Below are 20,258 nucleotides of genomic sequence, written 5' to 3' on the forward strand. Positions count from 1 at the left end.
CTTCCAAGGTGCTGATCTGCAGGCAGCGCTCCAGGCTGGAAGCGCAGGGATAAAACACAGCTCCATCGTCCAAAGCAGGGAGAAAGTGTCAGGCCTAACGAAGCCCCGCTGATCCGGGCCCAGCTGAAATGTGTTGCAGGTGCTTGGTGAGGAGCAGAGAACAGATAATGAATAAAACATGTGGGGGCTGCAGCCTCCAGTGAGGGTGACAGGCTCGGCTCTCCGGGCTGGGGGGAAGCAGATGAAATATGAGTTGGAGCTCATCTGAAGAGCTCGTAACTAATCCAAGATGTTGCTCCATGCGGCCTCGCTGCTGCGGGGAACGGGGCGAGCCAGGTTTGTGCGGATCCAGGGAAACGGAGTTATCCTCCAGAAGACAGCAGGATGTGACCTCTGGCCACTGCTGATATAATTCTGTGCGTTAAAGTGAGGGGTGTCTGCATCCCTCTGCTCCAAGACTGGTCTGACCCTCTTCTGTCTGAGCCCAAAGGAGAAGCCAAAAGGGAAAAAACCCATCAGAGATGCCAAAGCCGATTACACGGGAATGCACGGGCTGCAAACGCCCGGAGTCCTGCAGGATTATCTGCGCTCTGAGGTCAGCCAGCGAGGAGCAGCCAGCAAATCAAGAATTACTTTAGGAGCGGTGATTCTCCGGGATTTATTCCTGCACGGATCCCCCAGCACCCTGCCAATGCGCCCCAACTTGTGGCTGATGAATTGTCCCAAGACTGGGCTTTCCCCCCGTTTTGAGCCAGGATTTCCTATAGGAAGTTGATTTTTGTGCTACCAGTGCTCACTGGAAGGTCTGAGGACGGGAGGTTGAACTGAGTCTGCAGGGAAAAATGACCTGGGAATGCGACCAGTGCAGTGACATCAGCACTGGAGGTGCACTGGGACCGTCTGCTCCCTGCCCAGCACATCCCGTTGAGTTATCCTGGCTTTACTCCAGCCCAAGGAGGAACTAAAATAGCATCAAGCCGGTGCTGTGAACACCCCTATTAATGAATTAATTCTTTTCTGATCCATTTTCACCATGCTTGCACTTCCTTTCACATCATTACTCTTAATTAGGGATCCAAATATGCCCCCAAATCCACCCACGCTGGGTCTAAATTAGGCAAAGGAAGGGTGAGCTACGTGCTCCAGGTCAGTGCTGAGCTCAGCTCCTGCAGCTCCTCTGCTCTTCAAGGGGGTTTTTCCTTCCACAATTTCTTTCTCTCACTTTTTGGATCTCACCCCATCCATCCATGCTGTCTTTGTGACCAGGAAAAAGCAAAAGGGTTGATTTGTGCCATCACAAAATAAAAATATCCTGAAATAAAGGCTGGGGGAAAGGGCTGACTTTGGAACCCAGGGCTGTGTCTGCAGCTGGTTCCAGGCAGCTCAGTCATTTATCTTCCAATGAATTCAATTTTTTTGCTATATGCTGTATTCAGGAGGATTCTTGGGAGCTGCACGGCTGAGATCCTGAGGATCCCAGCAACCCTGATCTCAACAAGCCACGAGCTGCTGGCCAGAGAACATTCCTGGGCTCAGGCCTTGAGCTCCAGGACAAGGTAGCACAAAATCCTCAAAAAACGTGGTGTTACCCAATCCCATCTTGCAAAATTCTGCAGGTCTGGCAATCCAAAATACAGCATATTGCTTCAGGAGCATCCTCAAATGAACCCTCGCTTTTTGCTTTTAACCTGGGCTTCATTCCTGGTGGGATGCTCTCTCCGTTTCCCAGCTTTCTCCAACCTGTTAATCATCTTCTGTTCCTCATGGATAACTTTGAGGTCTCCTGGGAGCTGCAGGATCTCACGCTGACCTCAGGTGTTATTTTACCCCAGCCCAGGTCCCTGCTCCGAACCCTTTTCTCTTCATTCCTGTCTGCAGCCCTCTGGATTCCTTAACCCAGATGGCTTCTCCCTGTCAAAAACATTCCCTGTTGTAACTCTGAAGGCAGCTGCTCAAGAGCTCAGCCTTGGACCTGTTCCCCTTTCCAAGAGGAAAGAATGAAGGAGAGCACAGGCTTCCAAATCCACCCTGAGTTGCCAAAAATCCTTTCACACCAAACATGTGTTTTGCACAGGAGTTCGCTCTCTGCCAGAGAATCATTTTGGCAAGGGTTTTTCATAAAAAAAGAGCTAAAATCCCAGGAGAGCTGTAATTCTTTGTATCCCAGAGTCTGCTGATTCCTCTCTGGAGGTCAGATGTGGATTAAAGTAATGCATGTAAAGTCATAACCTCCCTTTGAAATCCAGAGGCACCTGGAGAACACCAGGACAGGCAGAGCCATGCTCGGGGTGCTCCGTGAGGCTGCTCCGTGGAGCGAGGCAGGAATTGCCCTATGCAGGTGGATTTTCCACACCAGTGGAGCCATTTAGGATCCCAGGAGGCAGCTTGGATGTCCAAGTTCATCGGGATCTGCCGTTTCTTTCCTGCTGCACCATCCCAGATGGCTCCTGTGTCTCCTTTTCCTGATCTGGGAAGAGATGAACTATTTTTAAGGATGGTGATGAGTAGGATCTCTCTTCAGGTGCAGTTCCAAGAACCAGGAATTACACACACAGATGTGGTATAGATATATATAGACACATATTTATATATATAGATATATGTATATTAATGAATTCCTGGTGTGCACACACGTGGGGGTGTTTATGGCTCATTTCCCAGCCCAAAGAGGAAACCCTAAGCCCTCAAAACTCCAAACCCACCAGGTATTTTGGGGAATTGACTCATCCCAGTCCCAGTTTTGAGAGTTCCATAACTTTTCCAACCAGGCCATGGAGCAGCTGGAGCTTTGCACAGACTGAGGGAGTCACAACTTCCCTTGGGAAGGTGAAACTGCCGAAGGCTCAGCTCCTGATCCCAAAGCCTTTTCCCCTCATCCCTCTACAAGCTCCGAGAGATCCCAAAGTCTGGTTGGAAGTTCATTTAGTGGCAGATTGGAGAAGCTGGGGAGCCACGAGCCAGCTGCCTTCTCCTTCCCCTCCTTGTGCATCCTCAAGGAAATGCCAACACCTCCAGTCCTGCTGAAACGAATCCCATCCTTTAGGTCCCACGAGGGGAGGGAATGTGGCAAAAGAGAGTTTCTCCTTTGTTCTTTATTGTTATTTTCTGTGAATTTTATTAATTTGGTTGTTTTCCAAGGCCCCAGGTGGGGCTGAGCAGCTGGAAGAACTGATCCCAAAATGGACATCAGTGAGCACAGCCTGGATTTCCAGAGGCTCTCCCTGGATTTGGTTATTTTCCTGCCGTGAAAGCCAAACTGGAGCACCCTGAGTTCATAAAGCATTTCAAAGAGTCATGGGTGAAAGAGCTGAAAAATGCTTTAATTGACTTTTGGAATTGCCATTAAATTGCCATCCAGGGATCCTCCAAGGTGTCCTTCTCATCAGCCAAATCCATTAGAAAATTCACCTCTGCACCCCCACCAGCCCCTGCCCCTTCCCTCCTTTTGCCCAGTCCTTGTTAAAAATGGGGAAGAAAAATGCAGAAGGCAGGAATGAAGGAAGGAGAAAGGGTAAGGAAGAAAAGAAATCTCTAAAAAGACAGGGGTGACTCAAAATCTGAGGAATTAATCCATTCCTAAAACCATCCTCAGGATTTCGTGGATCTCTCAGTTCTTGATGGTGTCTGTGGTTGTAGGACTGTGCTTCCCGGATTCCGTGGATGGAAAAGGCACTTCTCCCTATCACAGACCTGGGCAGGTTTCTTAGGGATAACACCTGGGGGTAAAGTGAGACGTTTCCCTGTTTCAGCACAGCTTGACAAGTTTATTCCATGGTTTTGCTTTCCTGTTATTTTCCCCCGTAGTTTCACATCACTCAGTGAGTTTTGCATCCTTCTTCCATATCTGCCATCGCTGCACTCCAAGAGCTTCAAGCACCTCCTTTATCTTCTAAAATTTGGAGGGATCCCAATTTTTATTCCTTTCCTGGTGTTTATAGGGAGTCAAGAGTCTTCCTCTCCCAAAGCCTATAGGGAGTCCTGAGAGCTTCCAGAGGGAGCATCCCCATGGTGGGCAGGAGAAGTTCACAAGCTCACGGATTCAACGGCAGCAAGAGATCCATCTTGGGTGTCTTTTTGGGTCTCTGCACCAGAGGGATTTTGCTCATTTTTCCCAGGAAAACAGCTCTGCCCATATCCCAGTGCTGCCAGGCAGAGCCTCACAGTGCCCAGACCTTCCTGGTTTCCTACAGCAGCCCGGCCTCAGCTTTCACTGGGTATTTTCCTCCAAAGAAACAAGCAAAACCCCATAAATCTTCATTTTTTGCCAAAATCTCCACGTGGTGGTGTGATGGAGATGACAAGGAGAACAAATATTCTTGGAAACTACTGTTATTTCATAATGTTGTGGATTCAAGAGAGAACAGATTGTTTAGGGAAAAAATACCCTTCCTCCCTGACATGCCAGGTCCTGCAGCAGCTGCTGAGGATGCGGGGAGAAGGTGGTCAAGGAGAGGAATTAGGCAGCGATTCCAAACGGATCCGGAAGGTGCTGAGAGATACCAATAAAGACAGAGCAGGTTCGGAGCAGGTCAGGGCAGCGGGAATTTCTCCCAGTAACAAATGCGTCTGGCTGCTCCCCCGATGAGCTCATGGAGCTGACAGGATCCTCCGTTAATGCTTTGCAGACCTCGGGTATTGTTATCCTACCCTGAGCCTGAACCCACCGGGAAAACCACCCGGAGGAGGGAGGTGAGGAGCACCCATGTGATGGTGGGGCTGGGATGTCTGTGGTGGTGGGATTGGGATGCTCATGGTGGAGGGATTGGGATGATCGTGGTGGAGGGATTGGGATACCCAGGGTGAAGGGATTGGGATGATCATAGTGGAGGGATTGGGATGATCGTGGTGGAGGGATTGGGATGATTGTGGTGGAGGGATTGGGATGCTCATGGTGGAGGGATTGGGATGATCGTGGTGGAAGGATTGGGATACCCAGGGTGGTGGGATTGGGATGATCGTGGTGGAGGGATTGGGATACCCAGGGTGGTGGGATTGGGATGATCGTGGTGGAGGGATTGGGATACCCAGGGTGGTGGGATTGGGATGATCGTGGTGGAGGGATTGGGATGCTCATGGTGGAGGGATTGGGATGATCGTGGTGGAAGGATTGGGATACCCAGGGTGGTGGGGTTGGGATGATCGTGGTGGAGGGATTGGGATACCCAGGGTGGTGGGGTTGGGATGATCGTGGTGGAGGGAGGGAGACACCCAGGATGGCAGTATTGGGATGCTCAAGACAGTGGGAGGGAGATTGCCAAGGTGGTGGGATAGAGATGACCATTGTGGTGGGATGCAGATGCCAGGGCAGTGGGATGGAAATGCCCGTGGTGGTGAGATTGGAATGCTCATGGTGTTGGGATGGAGATGTCCATGGTGGTGGGATGGAGACACCCATTGCAGTGGGATGGAGATGCTGTGGTGTTGGGATGGAGATGCCTGAGGCTGTGGGATGGAGATGCCCGAGGCAGTGGGATGGAGATGCCTGAGGCTGTGGGATGGAAATGCTGTGGTGATGGGATGGAGATGCCCGAGGCAGTGGGATGGAGATGCCCGAGGCAGTGGGGTGAGCACATCCCCCGCTCCCGGACCGAGAGGTGGCGCTGGCAGACTGCCGTGCACACACGCGCGTTATCAGCTCCGCCAGCAGAGCACAGACCCAAGGCAGGCGCGTTTTTATCTCTTATCTCGGTGCGCTCCGGGTGGGTGACGCTTTCTCAGCTGCTAATCTTGTGTCTGTCCCAAGCCCCTGAGGAGCCAGGGGAGCCGCCAGGCTTGGGAGCTCCCCCGGCATGTGGCCCTCATCTTGCAGGTCTGAAGGCCACGGTCAAAGGCAGCTCTAATTGAATTAAATGAGAGAACTGAATTTTCCTGGTAAAGAAAAACGATTGCTTTGTGGAACAGGAGGCTCGAGGGGCAAAGAGAAGGTGAAAAGTTCTGGCTGTGCCCAGCAGGAGATGCAGATTATTTCCTGGCCCATCTTGACCCAGTTTTTTTCTCCTTCGGGGTGTGCAGGATGCAGAGGTTTACGGAGAGGCAAAGCTCAGAGTTCTGGGACATCAGGAGTCACTTTTGGCTGGGTGTGTTGCACAGCAGCCGGGGCTTTCACAGCCACGTCCGTGGTGCGCTTGACGAAAAGCCACTTTTTTTCAGAGAAAACCAAAAACCTCTACCCTGGCTGCCAGGCCTGTGTGATAAGCAGGTGGCTGCAGGTAAAACCCAGCCCTGCACACTCAGGCTCCCCTTTCCTCAACATCCTCAGCATTTCTGACACAGATGAGTCACTGGAAATCCCCTGTCTGGTGACACTCTTGCTCTTCCTCCGGGGCTCTTCTCTCAAGCACCATTTGATGCCACTTTGAGAGTCACACCACAGAGTCCCTGCTTAGCTTTTCCTGCACCAGAATGCTGGAAACTTTGGGGGATAAGCGGAAGAAAGGTAAAGAGGGCACCTATTTTAGGCAGGGCAGGTTTGCAGAGAGCCCATCTTCCAAAAAACGCCCTTTACACCTTCCTGGTATGGATACGAATATCCCGGGCTGTGTTTGCAGTTAGGAGTTGCTGATACCTTTCCTCAGGAGCCAGCTTGGGAGAAAGTGGTGGATGCGTTTCACGTGGGCATCTGGACAGGGTTAAAATCCCTGTGGTTCCCAAAAGTTTGGAAGAGATCAGAAGCTGAGCTGGAAACAGGAGGCTCACAGGGCACTGTGCAGCAATAACCACATGGAAAGGGAGATAAGTGTGGTGTCTTCTGGGGCTGGACATGCCGTGGAAAACACAGCTCCTTGAGAAGGTGCATTTCCAGCAAAAGGAGCACCTCCTCTGCTGTGACCAACCAGGTCCAGCAGTTTAAATCCATCAATGAAAAATCCATTCTAGATTTGATTCTGAATTCTCACTGTTGATGGATAAGAGTTAAAGTATCAGAGATGCATTTTGAACAAAGGCATCAGAAAGATGGTTGAGAGGGCAAAATTGTGAATCAACACATCTGTGTTGGAAATAGTTGGAAATGAGTGCTCCTGTGCTTCAAAGACCTTGGGGAATGTTCAAGCTGCAGGAAATTTGGAGAAAGCAGCAGCACATACAGCGGGTGTACAGAGCAGAAAACCCAAATGCTGCTGGTGCCACACACGGAGAAGCAGATAACGAGTCAAGAAACTCCTTGGTCATGAGGAGAGCACAGCCCCCAACATCCAGAAAGATACAGGAAGGAAAATTCTGGTGGCAGAGTCAGGTTATAGCTCTGGGGGTTGATTTGCACCCCTTGCGCTATTTTTCTGACCCAGCAGCATCGGCTTCTGTGAACAGAGACCCAACTCTGAGAGATTTCTGCTAAAAAACCCCCAAGTTTCTGCTGGAAGACCCAGGAGGGTTGTCCTGGACCCTGGGATGGGTGGGGAGGGCAATTCCCAGCTGGAGAGTTTGGATCATCATTTAGGGACAGCAGGTACTTGATAAATTTTTCCATCACCCTGTGGTGATTCAGGATCCTGGATCGGCATCATTAAAGGATACAGGAGAAGGTGGAGGAATCCTGGGGAGCCTTTGGGGTGGGGAGAAGCAAAGGGGCCACTCTTTGAGGAGAAAAAGGGACTAAAAGGTTGTCCTGGAATGATAAACTCGGCTTCAGGACAGACATTAGCGGGAACTGTGGACTCTCCTTCCCCAGCACCAGCCTAATGGGTACAAATCTGCCAATTAGGGACAAATCTGCCAATTAAGGACCAATTAAGGTTCATCTTTAAATCCGTTCTCCCTGCTCAGCAAAGCCCTGGCACGCATTTAACGATCAGCAATAGGTCAAGGTCCTTGTCCCTTTCATCTGAGGATCTCGCAGCCCTTGATGAGGCTCGGCTGCCTCTCACTGTGGTAGGTAAAGGCTGTAATGTTATTTTAATATCATGAGCCTCATTTATAAGGATAAATTACAGTGGGAGATAAAGAGCACATGGACCCATGTGGATAAAAATAAAAGTCCATATTGCCCCATTATCTGGCATTGGTTAAGCTTCTGCTTGTCGAAGTTTTTTTGGCTAATTTCTCCCCTTTATTTTTTTTAATGAAATGCTATTTATTTATAGCTAAACGCCAACTTTGAAGCCTGAGCCAAGCATTTGGGAGCTGCTCCGATAGGGCCCTTGAAAAGGAGAATTATGTGCGTTTCAGATGTTTCCAGAAGTTATTGTTTCAAGGCAGCGAGGACTGTGACATTGCTCCCGAGGAGCTCTCCCTCCCCTCGGCATTTCCAGAGGACACGGGCAGAGCAGATGTCTCCGAGCTGGGAGAAGGGGTGGTGACAAGTGTGTGGGGGGGAAAGGCACCGGGGAGGGGAGCAGATGAAAGGGGAATTTAGACAGGAAAAGCCCTGAAGGTCCAGGGTTGGAGGAGAGTGCTCCGGGATGCCCCACACAAGCCTCACCCTGCTGCTCACCAGGGCGTGGGACACGAATGTGGGAGGTCATCACTGAATCCTGGAATGGTTTGCCATGGAAAGGACCTTAAAGACCTCCTCATTCCAGGGGCAGGGACATCTTTCACTGTCCCAGGTTGCTCCAAGCCGTGTCCAACCTGGCCTTAGACACTCCCAGGGATGGGGTAGCCACAGCTTCTCTGGGAAATGTGGTCAAGGATCTGAGCACCTCCTTCAACACTGATACCATCGTGGGCTTCAAGCCCAAGAGCTTCCTGCCATGGAGTTCTCGCCAGGACAAGGCACAGGAGGGTCCTCACACAGCCTCTGGCACCACTGGGCTGGGTTACATTTCCAGAGGCCTTTTTGCTCTATCTGGACACTTCCCTTTGCAATGGAAATGTTCCCTACGCTTCTCCCAAGGGGATCACTCAAGGCTTCAGGTTGGTTGCAAGGGGTTGGACCAAATGATCCTTGAAGGTCCCTTCCAACCCAGCCTATTCCATGACTCTATGACAATCCAAAAGTGATCCAAGCACATGCCATTCCAGGGAAACCCAGGGCCTTTTCCCACCCCTGGTGCATGGGATTGTCCCATCTCAGTGCCCTTTGTGCTTCCAGGCACCAAGAGGGAGGCTGCTCCTGGCCACTTCTCCAGCAGTGAGACCTTCTGAATGGCCATGGGAAGCGTTTTGCAGGGAACAGATGGATTTCCACAGGGAGACAAGAGGATCATGGAAACACGCGACTTTTCTGTGGCTCCTGCTTTGGTGGCGGAGTGACCTCACCCCCTCCCTGCTGGCAGCAGGACTGAGAGGCTTTGATGGCATGGAGGGGACCTGGCCCAGTGCCCAGGATGATGCTGGGGGGCACCCTCAGCACCACCGTTGCCCTGCAATTCCTGCGGGATGATATCACTTCCTCCAGGCTGACACGGACACAGCCTGGGGCTCCATCCCGGAGAGCAGCGCTTGTGTGAGGAAGGGGAGAGGGGAAGAGCAGCAGGATCATCCCCCAGCGATGTGTGTGGAGCAGCGTGGACTATTTCCTGGGAAATGAGGAGTTTTGCTGCCTCTTTATGGATTCTCCGTCCTTAACTTATTCTGTGCTGCCCCTACAAGTACGAAACCAAATCCCACGGCAGGGTTTTCCCCAAAGCTTTAGAGAAGACCAGCCCTTTGGACAACTAAGTCCTTCAGAGGTACAGGCAAGTAAAAGGTTGGATTTAGGGAAAAGGTTCTTCCCCCAGAGGGTGCTGGGCACTGCCCAGGCTCCCCAGGGAATGGGCACGGCCCTGAGGCTGCCAGAGCTCCAGGAGCGTTTGGACAGCACTGCCAGGGATGCCCAGGGTGGGATTGTTGGGGTGGCTGTGCAGGGCCAGGGGCTGCACTGGATGATCCCTGTGCTCAGGATGCACAGTGTTCCTGTGATCTTGTATTTGCACCATTGTCCTCCAACTCCGCTGCTTTCAGGTTCTTTGGGAGCCTGTGCCTGGAGCTCGGCAGCTCAGGCTCTCTGATCCATCAAGACTGGAGGAAGGCACTGCCTCAGGAACTGCCATTTTCTTGGGATTTCTGCAGGATCACGTCAACCTCAGGCCAAAACTGGCCCAGAGTTTCTGCAATATTACACCTGATGTCATCCTATTCCCTGCGCTGACCTTCCCATAAGTGGTCCCTACTCATTTAGGGTAAGGACGCCACCTCAGCATCCCTGGAGCATCTTTCCCCAGCCTGCTGTTGGGCATTTGGGGTTTGCCAAGAGCTTGAGAGCCCAGCCCAGGAGGGGAGCAGTGTGCTGGGCACACGGGAAGTGCCTCGGCGTTGATTTAAAGGGAGGTTTCAAGTTGTTCCAGCCAGGAATCCACTCCAGGAGCCCACCTGGCTCTGCAACAGCTGGTTTCCAGAATGGCAGGGGCAGATGGAGTTCTCCCATGACAGGTCCTTCTCCAGCCCCTCTTTTGGAGCAGGAGAGATGTCCGAGCTCAGCAGCCTGTCCTGGCTCTGTTCCCATCCTCTGGCAGGGCAGGATCCTTCAGGTCCTACCTGAGAACCTCCCTTGGAGATCTCAGAGCAGCATCAGCTTGTCTGCCACCCCTGGGTGACCCAGGTGGTGTTTTCTGACAGATTTCATGAGTTTAGGAGCTTGGGGAGTTTTAGGTTCAGAGTTAAAGCCTTCAGGAGACCCAAAACTTTGAGTTGAGTTGAGTTGAGTTGAGTTGAGTTGAGTTGAGTTGAGTTGAGTTGAGTTGAGTTACCTGCAGCACCCCGAATTCCACTTCCCAACCCTTGGAAGTTAGAGCAGAGTCCATGACAAGCAAGAAACTCTCTCCTAAATAATGGAACACTCCCTTTTGGCCTCTCCTGGAAGCACTTCTCCTCCCAAGTCTTCCTTAGAGAGGGAAAGGGCATTTTCTGCCTTATATTGGAGCCCCTGTGCTCTGGAGCCAGGCTGGGAGAGCTGGGGGTGCTCACCTGGAGAGGAGAAGGCTCCAGGGAGAGCTCAGAGCCCCTTGCAGGGCCTAAGGGGCTCCAGGAGAGCTGCAGAGGGACTGGGGACAAGGCATGGAGGGACAGGACCCAGGGAATGGCTTCCCAGTGCCAGAGGGCAGGGCTGGATGGGAGATTGGGAAGGAATTGTTCCCTGGGAGGGTGGGCAGGCCCTGGCACAGGGTGCCCAGAGCAGCTGTGGCTGCCCCTGGATCCCTGGCAGTGCCCAAGGCCAGGCTGGACATTGGGGCTTGGAGCATCCTAAGACAGTGGAAGGTGTCCCTGCCCATGGCAGGGGTGGCACTGGATGAGCTTTAAGGTCCCTTCCAACCCAAACTAATCCATGATTCTGCGTAGACCCCAACCACCCGTCTCCATCCCCTGCAGAGATGGTCTCAGCATGCCTCTCATGGGCACTGGGATCCAGGGATTCAGGGATGCTTTTATTCTTTGCAACTCCACAGGGGAAAGTTTCCAAACTGGAGTTGCACTGTCTGTAAACAGCTGAGTCAGCAAAACACACCAAAATCCCAGCTTTTCATCCCAGAGCCGTGATGCCACCATGGGCAAAGGGAGGGATAGAGGAGTTCAGGCCTGTTTGAAGTGCAAATGCCAGCTCCCCCTTCACTCTGGAGCCACCAGCAATGTGTCCATGCGCCAGAGATCTCCCGTTGTCCCCCTGGAAATCTGAAAGCCATCAGCACGCTCAGGAAAGGGAGGAAAAGGAAAATGTGTTCGCCAGTTGCAGCAGATGTGAGGGCAGTGTCCTGGACAGCTTTTATTATTCTATAAATACCGGGGGCAGGAGGTTGTTATTAACCACCAGTAATTAATACAATGTGCACTGTCCAATTAACGGTGTCCTGCCCTCCTGTGCACGTGGGGAATTCCCAGATGTGGCACAAAGCCGGCAGAAATTGGTATCAGGCAGGAGTATCCCTGAATCCAGCCCCCCTGAGCGTGGAGGACAAGCTGAGCAGAAAGCAGATGATGGTGAATGCTGCAGACATCAAAGCACATCCCTGCACGTCTTCCAGGCGCACGCAGGGAACGCCGGGTGCCAGCACCCAACCCGGGGAGCCCAGCATGGAAAGGTGGAGAAGGGAACAAATGCCAGAGCTGCAGTTGCTCCCTGCACGTTAATTAGCACAGTTAATTAGCTCCAGAACATCTGCATATCCAAGGACACTGCCTGGCTCCGAGGAAAGCCTGCCCTGCGCAGCACAAGGTGTGGGAATGTCTGGCTGACTCCTCTGGATGCTGCCGGAAAAGCCTGGAGAGCATTTCATTAATGGATGCTCTTGCTCCTCTTCCAGAGGAGTGCAGTTTGCAGCAGTGCTCTGGGAAGTCAGGATTGATGGATTTGCAAAACAAGCCAAGGAGATATCTGGGGTGCAAAGGTGGATGGGCTGTGCTGAGCCCCGGTGAGCTGGCTTAGTGCAGGGGCACAGGGACCTCCCGCTGTGTGAAGGGAAGAAGCTCAAATGTGATGTGGTGGAAAAATGGGAGAGTATCTGGTGCTGATGTGGGAAATCAGGAGCTCTCAGAACTGGTGTGTGGACCAGGATCAGTTTATTGCACGTTGGGTTTGCCCACGGCAGCAAGGGCAGCACTCAGCCCCCCACCACAGCCCCTGGCTGCTTGTATCCTCTGAGCCATCAGGACCAAAGAAATGATTTTGGGAAAACTGGGAGTCATTTTCCACTGCAGCCACATAATGCCAGGGCATCAAGTCCTGGGAGCCCTGGCAGCACTGCCAGGCCCCACGGGGAATTTGCTCCTCTGCTCATTGATGGAAGTGCGTGAGGACGTGCCCTGAGGTGACCTGTCAGTGCTGGCCCTCAGTTCAGCTCCTGAGCTGGGTTTGTGAGCCCCAATACTCACAATGCTGGGTTTGTGCTCCTTCCCCGAGGGCCTGGAGCATCCCTTGGGGACAGCGGGCCAGGCTGCAGGGTGGGAGGTCTCAGAGCAAGCAAACAGCAAACCTGGCCTGCCTGCTGCTTTCCAACCCAACTGCCAACAAATGGGAGCCAATAAATGGGATCCGAACTAACTTTGGGAAGGGACCAGCTCTGCTCCCTCAGTGTCTCTGCCCTGACCCTCCTGGGTGTTCCTGGATGGAGGGGGGGCCCCCAAGCATCAGGAGCACTTGGAAGCACTTGGAAACCTCTGCCCTTATCATCCCTGACAAGCCCAGGGTTTGTAACTCTGGAAAGGCGCTTGTTTGGATTCCCACCAGCAAATTTTGGCCAAGCACTTTGAGATGGCTCCCTGAGGGCTGCCCATGGAGGGAGGGAGAAGCCAGGCCTGGGTATGTGCCTGGTATTATCCTCTTTAGGCTCAGTCTGGAGTTCAAATGCATCCCTAAAGCTGGCTTGGAATTTAGTTCTGAGGACGTTATCCAAGCATCTTTCCTAAGCAACCTCCTGCTTGTAACGTCACCTTCACCTTCCCCAGCCCCTCGGCATGCTCAGCTCAGGGTGATTTAACATCAATCAAGAGCAGGGGAGGAGCACAGGGGGGTTGTAGCAAAGGGGTTATAAAGCCCCTCCCTTGGAGGCACAAATCCCCCACCCAGCCCATGGCTGAGCCTCCCACGGCCACGGGATTTTGGCTGCAGGCTCCTGGTGCTGAGGTGTGAGGGAGAACGAGTTGCACTGCGAGTACCTCCAGTGATTTATTTTATTGCCTGTGTGCAAAAGAGTCTTGGCACTCCGAGGGGAGGTCGCTGCCAGCTCCAGGCCAGCCGGGCTATCCCTGGTGGAAAATGAAACGGATGAACAGGAACATTTTTCCATCATAGCAGAGTGAGGGAAACAAAGATCCTCCTTGAACATCCATCTCTAATTCCCTGACCTCAGAGCAGTCTGGCAGCCCGGATGAGGAGAGCTGATAAAACTCCTCGCCAAGCCCTTGCTCCCAGCTCCACCTGGACTATCCAGCAGGGAGAACTTGCATCCCCTCAAAGCCATCTAAGGGCCATTTCCAAGCCATTCCCATGTCCTGCATTGAGGACAATTCCTCTGGGATAGGACCAAGGCAGGTGCCACCACCTCAACTGCTGGGGCTGGGAGGAGGATGAAGCCCCCAATGTGATCCATGTGCTGAAGAATTCCTGGCATCTTTCCTGCCTCGCTGGGAACTCAGCTCAACTCAGCTCAACTCAACTCAGCTCAACTCAACTCAACTCAAAGTTTTGGGTCTCCTGAAGACTTTAACTCTGAACCTAAAACTCCTAAACTCATGAAATCTGTCAGAAAACACCACCTGGGTCACCCAGGGGTGGCAGATGAGCACAAAAGGTGTGCAAATGGGAAAATATCCATGGAAAAATATCCATGTGCAAGGAGGGAAATACCCATGGCAGGTCTTTGCCTCAAAAATCAGAGGTGTCAGCCCTGCCTGGGCTGTTCCTCCAATGCCACAGCAGATGCTCTCAGAACACCCTGATTCTTCCCCTCCTCTTGGTTAAATATTCCAGGCTGTTACATGTCCTCAGGTATTCCCTACACCGACAAACTGAGGGATGGAGGGGCAAAAGGCTGCTGGGAATTGGGATTTATCCATCTCAGCTGAGGAGCTCAAGGAAACGGAGGGGTTCCCAAGGCTTTGGGGGAATTGTGTTGCTTCTCGTTCCTGTTTGCCCAGGATTTATGGTGGGAAGCTTTTAGTCCATACCTGGGAGATGCTGGGCTGAGAGATAATTAATAGATAATTAATAGATAGTTAATATCCTCTTTGTTATTCAGGCTCATCTCATGTCCCTGAGCCCACCAAAGGACCATTTTTCCCCCTGCAAAGCAGAGTGGGGCACTGCTGTGAGCCCTTCCCTGCCTCTCCTCTATCTCAGAGGGCATTTCCTCAAGGACAGGGGGACAAATCCTGCAAATTCCATCCAAGAGGGCAGGATCCAGCCCGTACTGCCAAGAACTGGGCACAGAGACAGCTCTGAGATGGCATTCCCAGCCCTCACCAACCTGCTGCTCCCAGTGTGGAGCCCTCCTGTCCCTCCAGGACTCTGGTGTGGTGTTACCCCAGGCCAGGCTCCAGGGAGAGCTTTTCCTTCTCGATCGGTGTCCGCGGCCGGAGCTGGGAGCAGCAGAAGGATCCGGAGCAGGCCTGGGAGCAGGATGGAGCTGGGATATGCTGGGGTTATCTCTTTAACAGGTTTCTCCTGTCCCTGAACATATGTGCAGGAACACATCCCTGGAAAAATATGTGAGTGGGTGAGCTTGGCCCCGGCTCTCTCCCAGATGGGACATTCCAGAGCCCACATCACAAAGCCATCAGCCGGGCTTTGACAGAGCTGCCAGCACCTCCATGCTCTATCAGAGCCCAAAAATGTCCATATGATCCCTGCTCTCCCCAAAAACTCCTTCTTGCTCTCATTTACAAGCAGGAAATGTTGGAAAAAGGGGAAAAGTGGGGAAAATAAAAGAAATGAGAGGGAAGAACAAAGCTTCCGGAGGAAAACGTGGAAGAGGTGAGACATGAGGTGCAATATTGCAGAAAGCTGGCGCCCCAAGGGGCACAGATACCAACATTCACCCCAGGGTGCCCAAACCCAGCTGGTTTGGGCCCATTTTTTCAGCAACCCCTGCAGGTTTGTCCCACAGCATCTCCTGGTCCCATCCTGTCACTTCCAGGGCACAGGAAGGTGCTCCCAGGCTGCTCAGCCCTTACAAGCTGTAGCAGCACCTCTCCCACTGAGGGGACTTTTGGCTTTAAGCAGCACCAACCCCACACTTTTAGGGCTGGTGCTGAATGTGGAGCGCTCCCAGCCCGGTCCCGTTTCCATCTGCAGAGAGGGGTGGTTTGCTGAGGCGGGGGTGACATCCCCCAGCTGGGATGCATTTCAGCAGCTCCAGAGATTGTTCCAGGCTAAAGAGCTGTTTCCCTGCACACAGCCGAGTGTAATTCCCAGGAAAACCAGCTGAGCCCTTGGCCTGAGCTCAAAACACATTAGGAAATCAAAAACATTTATTTTATCCAATTTTTTCTCCTGAGCTTTGCTCGATACTCCCCAGAACAGGAGCTTTAATAGACTTTGGTTTGTGACTGCAGACACCTTGCATAGCTTGGCTCTTTCATCACGTGGGAACTGGGATATCCATCATCTGGAATCCGCTTAGTGCCGTGTTCTCCTTCCCTGCTCCTGGATTTGCATTTTGTCCACTGGTGCCTAATGAATTTAGAGTGTCAGGGCTTATAAATCATTGGATCCAGCAACTCTTCGCATCCCATTTTCTACCAAGAATCCCTAAGAGCCACAAAAGATGTTTAAAACCTCTCGGGGTCAATGCTATGGGGATAATCTCCAATCTGAAGGTTTGCTGTGCTCAAATTTGCTAAAACGTGGCAGATTTGGAGGAGGTGCAAGAAGAAACTGCTCGGCAGCTCAGATTGAACCTAAAATTTGAACAAATTTGGCAAAAATGTCCAGACAAACCATTCTCCTCCTTGTCGTTGCCCAGAAGAATGTTAGGTGTAGGGTTTTTATAAAATTTTATGGATATTTTAGTTTTAAAAGCAGCCAGCACAGCAGGGTTTACTCCTCACCCAAAAAACTCCTCTTGAATGTCAAAAGAACCATTTGCTTCTTCCGAAATAAATTAATTTGGCACCAATCCCTTTGCTTTGACCTGGCCTGAATTCCCTTGGCTCCTTGTGGCTGCTTTCACTCCTGTGCCTTGGCCCAAAATCCAGGGATGGGCTGCAAACACCTCGGGCTCAGCTGCCTTGGGATCACATCGCTGACATCCAGGTTTGGGAATGGCAGCCGGGAGGCACCCAGATTTGAGGTGGGTGGAAAATCCTGGCGTGTTCCCAGCGATCCAAAGGCACCTGGGGCTGGAGATCCCAGAGCTGCTCCCAGGAGGAAAAAGCACTGGCAGCTTGGGGCAGCCCGGTGTTCAATCCCTCCAAACCTGCTCCTTCTATTTCCTTAAAATCAATATTCCATTTGCTTTCCAAGGATAAAGCCAGCTCCCTCTGCTCACCAGGACCTGCAGGGAGTAGATGATGTTATTATTGGGTTTTTCCCGCATAACCTGGATCCCTGGAGTATCAATGGTCAACCACACACGTGACCCCAGCACAGGCTGGAAGTTTTTCCTGTATTTGATCCACCATACTCCTGGTTGCTTCCCAACAGCCAGCAGCTCCATTTCAACACCCAGAAATCCAAACCCCCCAGGCTTGGAATTGGAACTGGCCTCACCCAGATCCCTGAAGCACACTCTGGGGTGGGGCAGTGTTTTCCCCCCATTCTTTCTGAAAATCCTTATTCTTTAACAAAGCTTGTTGCCCAGCCAAAACACAAATTTTCTTTGAATGTCAAAACAGGATGTTTTCGACAATCTCAGGACATTCAAAAGAGTGTTTTTTTGTTTTCTTTTTGAAACAGGAAACTCGTCTGAGAGCCCTTTCCTGCAAATGGTTTCAGTTGTGACAAAACTGCCACTCTCTGACAGCGCTTGGGGTATTTTTTTACATAAAAAGATGCCACATGTAAAAATTTTGAAAAAACCCATCCAGGTATCACCAGTCCCAAAGGGTGGGTGTGGATTTTTCTCCTAAAAAAGCTCATTAAAGGGGAATATGTTGAGATTGAGCTGTGGAGCAGGTGGGAATAAAGAATGTTTGTCGTGGATATTTGGAAACTGAGGCCACTGAAGTGGATCCATTCACAGCATTGCAATCCAGGTGTCTCTGCTGCATCCCCAAATCCTGGTGCACCTCTTTGGGCACAAGGGGATGGAGGATTGCTGGAGGAGCATCAGTGAAACGGCGCTGCTGAGATGCTCAATTCTCAACAAGGAACCGAAATGAGATTTGCAAGTCAAATTTCTCTGCCCTCTTTGCACCCAGAGGGAAACGGGGCTCCAGCAGCTCCAGGGGGACTGCAAAGGGGGTGGGGAGCTCAATGGTGGGTGACAGGGGAGGAGCTGCTGGGGTCTGGATGGTGGGAAATGCTTTGGAAAATCCTGGGTGTTCTCCACTGCCTGTTCAATGTTCTGCGTCCCTGCAAGAGAACCTCCGCGCTGCTCCTTGAGTCCTGCCCTTCCCAGGTGTTGAACCTGAGCTCTGGATGGGGTTGCAGCAGGAGGAAATCCAAGCCCTAATCACCACTACCTGAGGCTCTGGATCCCTGGATCTCACCACGTGAACACCTGAATACACTAACGAAGCCATTCCCAGAGCTCTCACCCTCTCTTAGCCTGGCTTTGACTCCCTCCAACACAGGAATGGGAAAAACAGTCTGGTTTCCACTCAGGCACGGATATGCCAAGACTTTGTCTTTTATTTTCTTAGAGATGGGATCAAACTCATTCCCAACCTGGCTTCACACCATCACCTCCTTGTTGGGACCAGCTCATCCCAGCCTGGCTTCAACACCATCACCTCCTGTGGGATCAACTCATCCCAGCCCCTGGCTTCACACCATCACCTCCTTGTGGGATCAACTCATCCCAGCCTGCTTCACACCATCACCTCCTTGGCCGGGTCTCATCTGGTCCTCGGCAAGGAGGATCACCCTGCGCTCCAAATGTCAGAAGAACGGGTGCTGGGTTGAGATGGCTCCTCCAGAGGCTTCTAAACATGCCCTGGGCATTGCATGGCAAAGCTTCTGGATGTCTCCATGGGATCCCAGCTCTGCCAAAGCTCAGAGAGCACCAAAGAGCCTGGGTGGGGACAGCAGGACCTCAAACAGGGTGGGAAAGGTGAACTCACCATCGAGTCCCATCTGGTTCTGTATTGTTTGGGGTGGTCTGGAAGTTCTGGGGATTAACGGGATCCATCCACAGTTCTTTGTGTTCCTCCTCTCTGTTTTGGCCAGGCTTCTGTGGGGACTTGGCAGGAGAAGTCAACAGCAGAAGGAAATGTAAGGAAATATTCATTCCCTCTGTCAAGGAAACCCCAGAGAAAGGCAGGAGGAAATGAACCAAATGTGAGATCAGGGCAGGAAGTTGTGTCCTGCTCATTCCATTTGTGTTTCTGTCACCCAGGGCAGGGAGAGCAGGGATTTGGCTCCCCATCATTGTGCTGATACAAGCAAAGAGCATAGCAGGACAAGGGCTCTGACAGGAGACCAAAATCTCCTGCTTGATCTGCAAGGAAGAGAAGAGCAGCTTTAATCGGAATTTCAGCACTGCAAGTGAGAATGTCTTGATTTTTCTCGTGCAGCCCAGAATTCAACAGCAGTGCTGGAAATGAGGTTCTCCTGCATCCCCTTCCCTTGGACCGTGGCGGTGCCCGCATGGCAGTGCCGGGATGGAGCAGTGTCCCAGCACTGGCCCATCAGAAGTGTCCCACAGGAGTGCAAAGCACCAATAAAATCATTCCCCAGATGGGATTTGCAGACTCGTCTTCCATCTAATTGGCTCATTTCCTGTTCTCCCTGTGATCCCGCTGTTCAATCCAGGTTTGTGGTGTCCTGACTGGGATCAGTCAGGTGACAGGAGGGAGCTTCGACCCCAGCCTGGCTCAGGGGCTTCACGTCCTCTGAGTCCCCCAAAGTCCATCTCTGCACCTCAGTGGTCAGGAGATCAGGGAATCCCAGAATCCCAGGATGGTTTGGTTTGGAAGGGACCTTAAAGCTCATCCAGGGCCACCCCTGCCATGGGCAGGGACACCTCCCACTATCCCAGGTTTCTCCAAGCCCTGTTCCAGCCTGGCCTTGGGCACTGCCAGGGATGCAGAGGCAGCCACAGCTTCTCTGGAAATTCCATCCCAGACCCCTCCCACCCTCCCAGGGAAGAATTCCTTCCCAATATCCCTCTATCCTGCCCTCTGTCCCATGGGCAGCCCCTTCCCTGTCCTGTCCCCATCTCTTTATGAGGTGGTCCAAGGGACCACCATGAGCAGGCTGGGGGGCTCCTGAGCCACGCCAGAGCATCTCAGGGTCTTGGAGCTGCAGGTTCTGGGCAGCGCCAGGCCTGCTGTGCTTGTGCACAGGAACGTCCTGGAGAGATCCCAGATTTGCTCCTGTTGCCTTCTGGGGGTCCCAGCTTTGCCCCACTCCTGCCATGACGGGATGGGAAGCAGGGCTGTGCGCTCCCAGCCCCATTATCTGCTCTGACCTCTTTAAACAATGCTAAGCCTCCAAAAATAAATCCTCTGGAAGAGCTTGGCTTTTGTTCAGCTCCTCACCTGGCAGCGCTCCTAAAACATCCGGGAGTTTTCACGGAGCTCTTTAGGATAATATTTGACACTTCCATCACTCCTTTCATCCTCAAGTGCTTTTCCAACCTGAGAACACAGCTGCAGTCAAAACTGCTCACAGAATAGTGGGGTTTTTCCCTAAAAAACCAAATCCTGTGTCATCCTGGGAGCCAGCGCATCCTCCACTCCCCTGG

This window comes from Corvus cornix, chromosome 24 (genome assembly GCF_000738735.6).
Source record: "Corvus cornix cornix isolate S_Up_H32 chromosome 24, ASM73873v5, whole genome shotgun sequence".
Classification (NCBI taxonomy): Eukaryota; Metazoa; Chordata; class Aves; order Passeriformes; family Corvidae; genus Corvus; species Corvus cornix.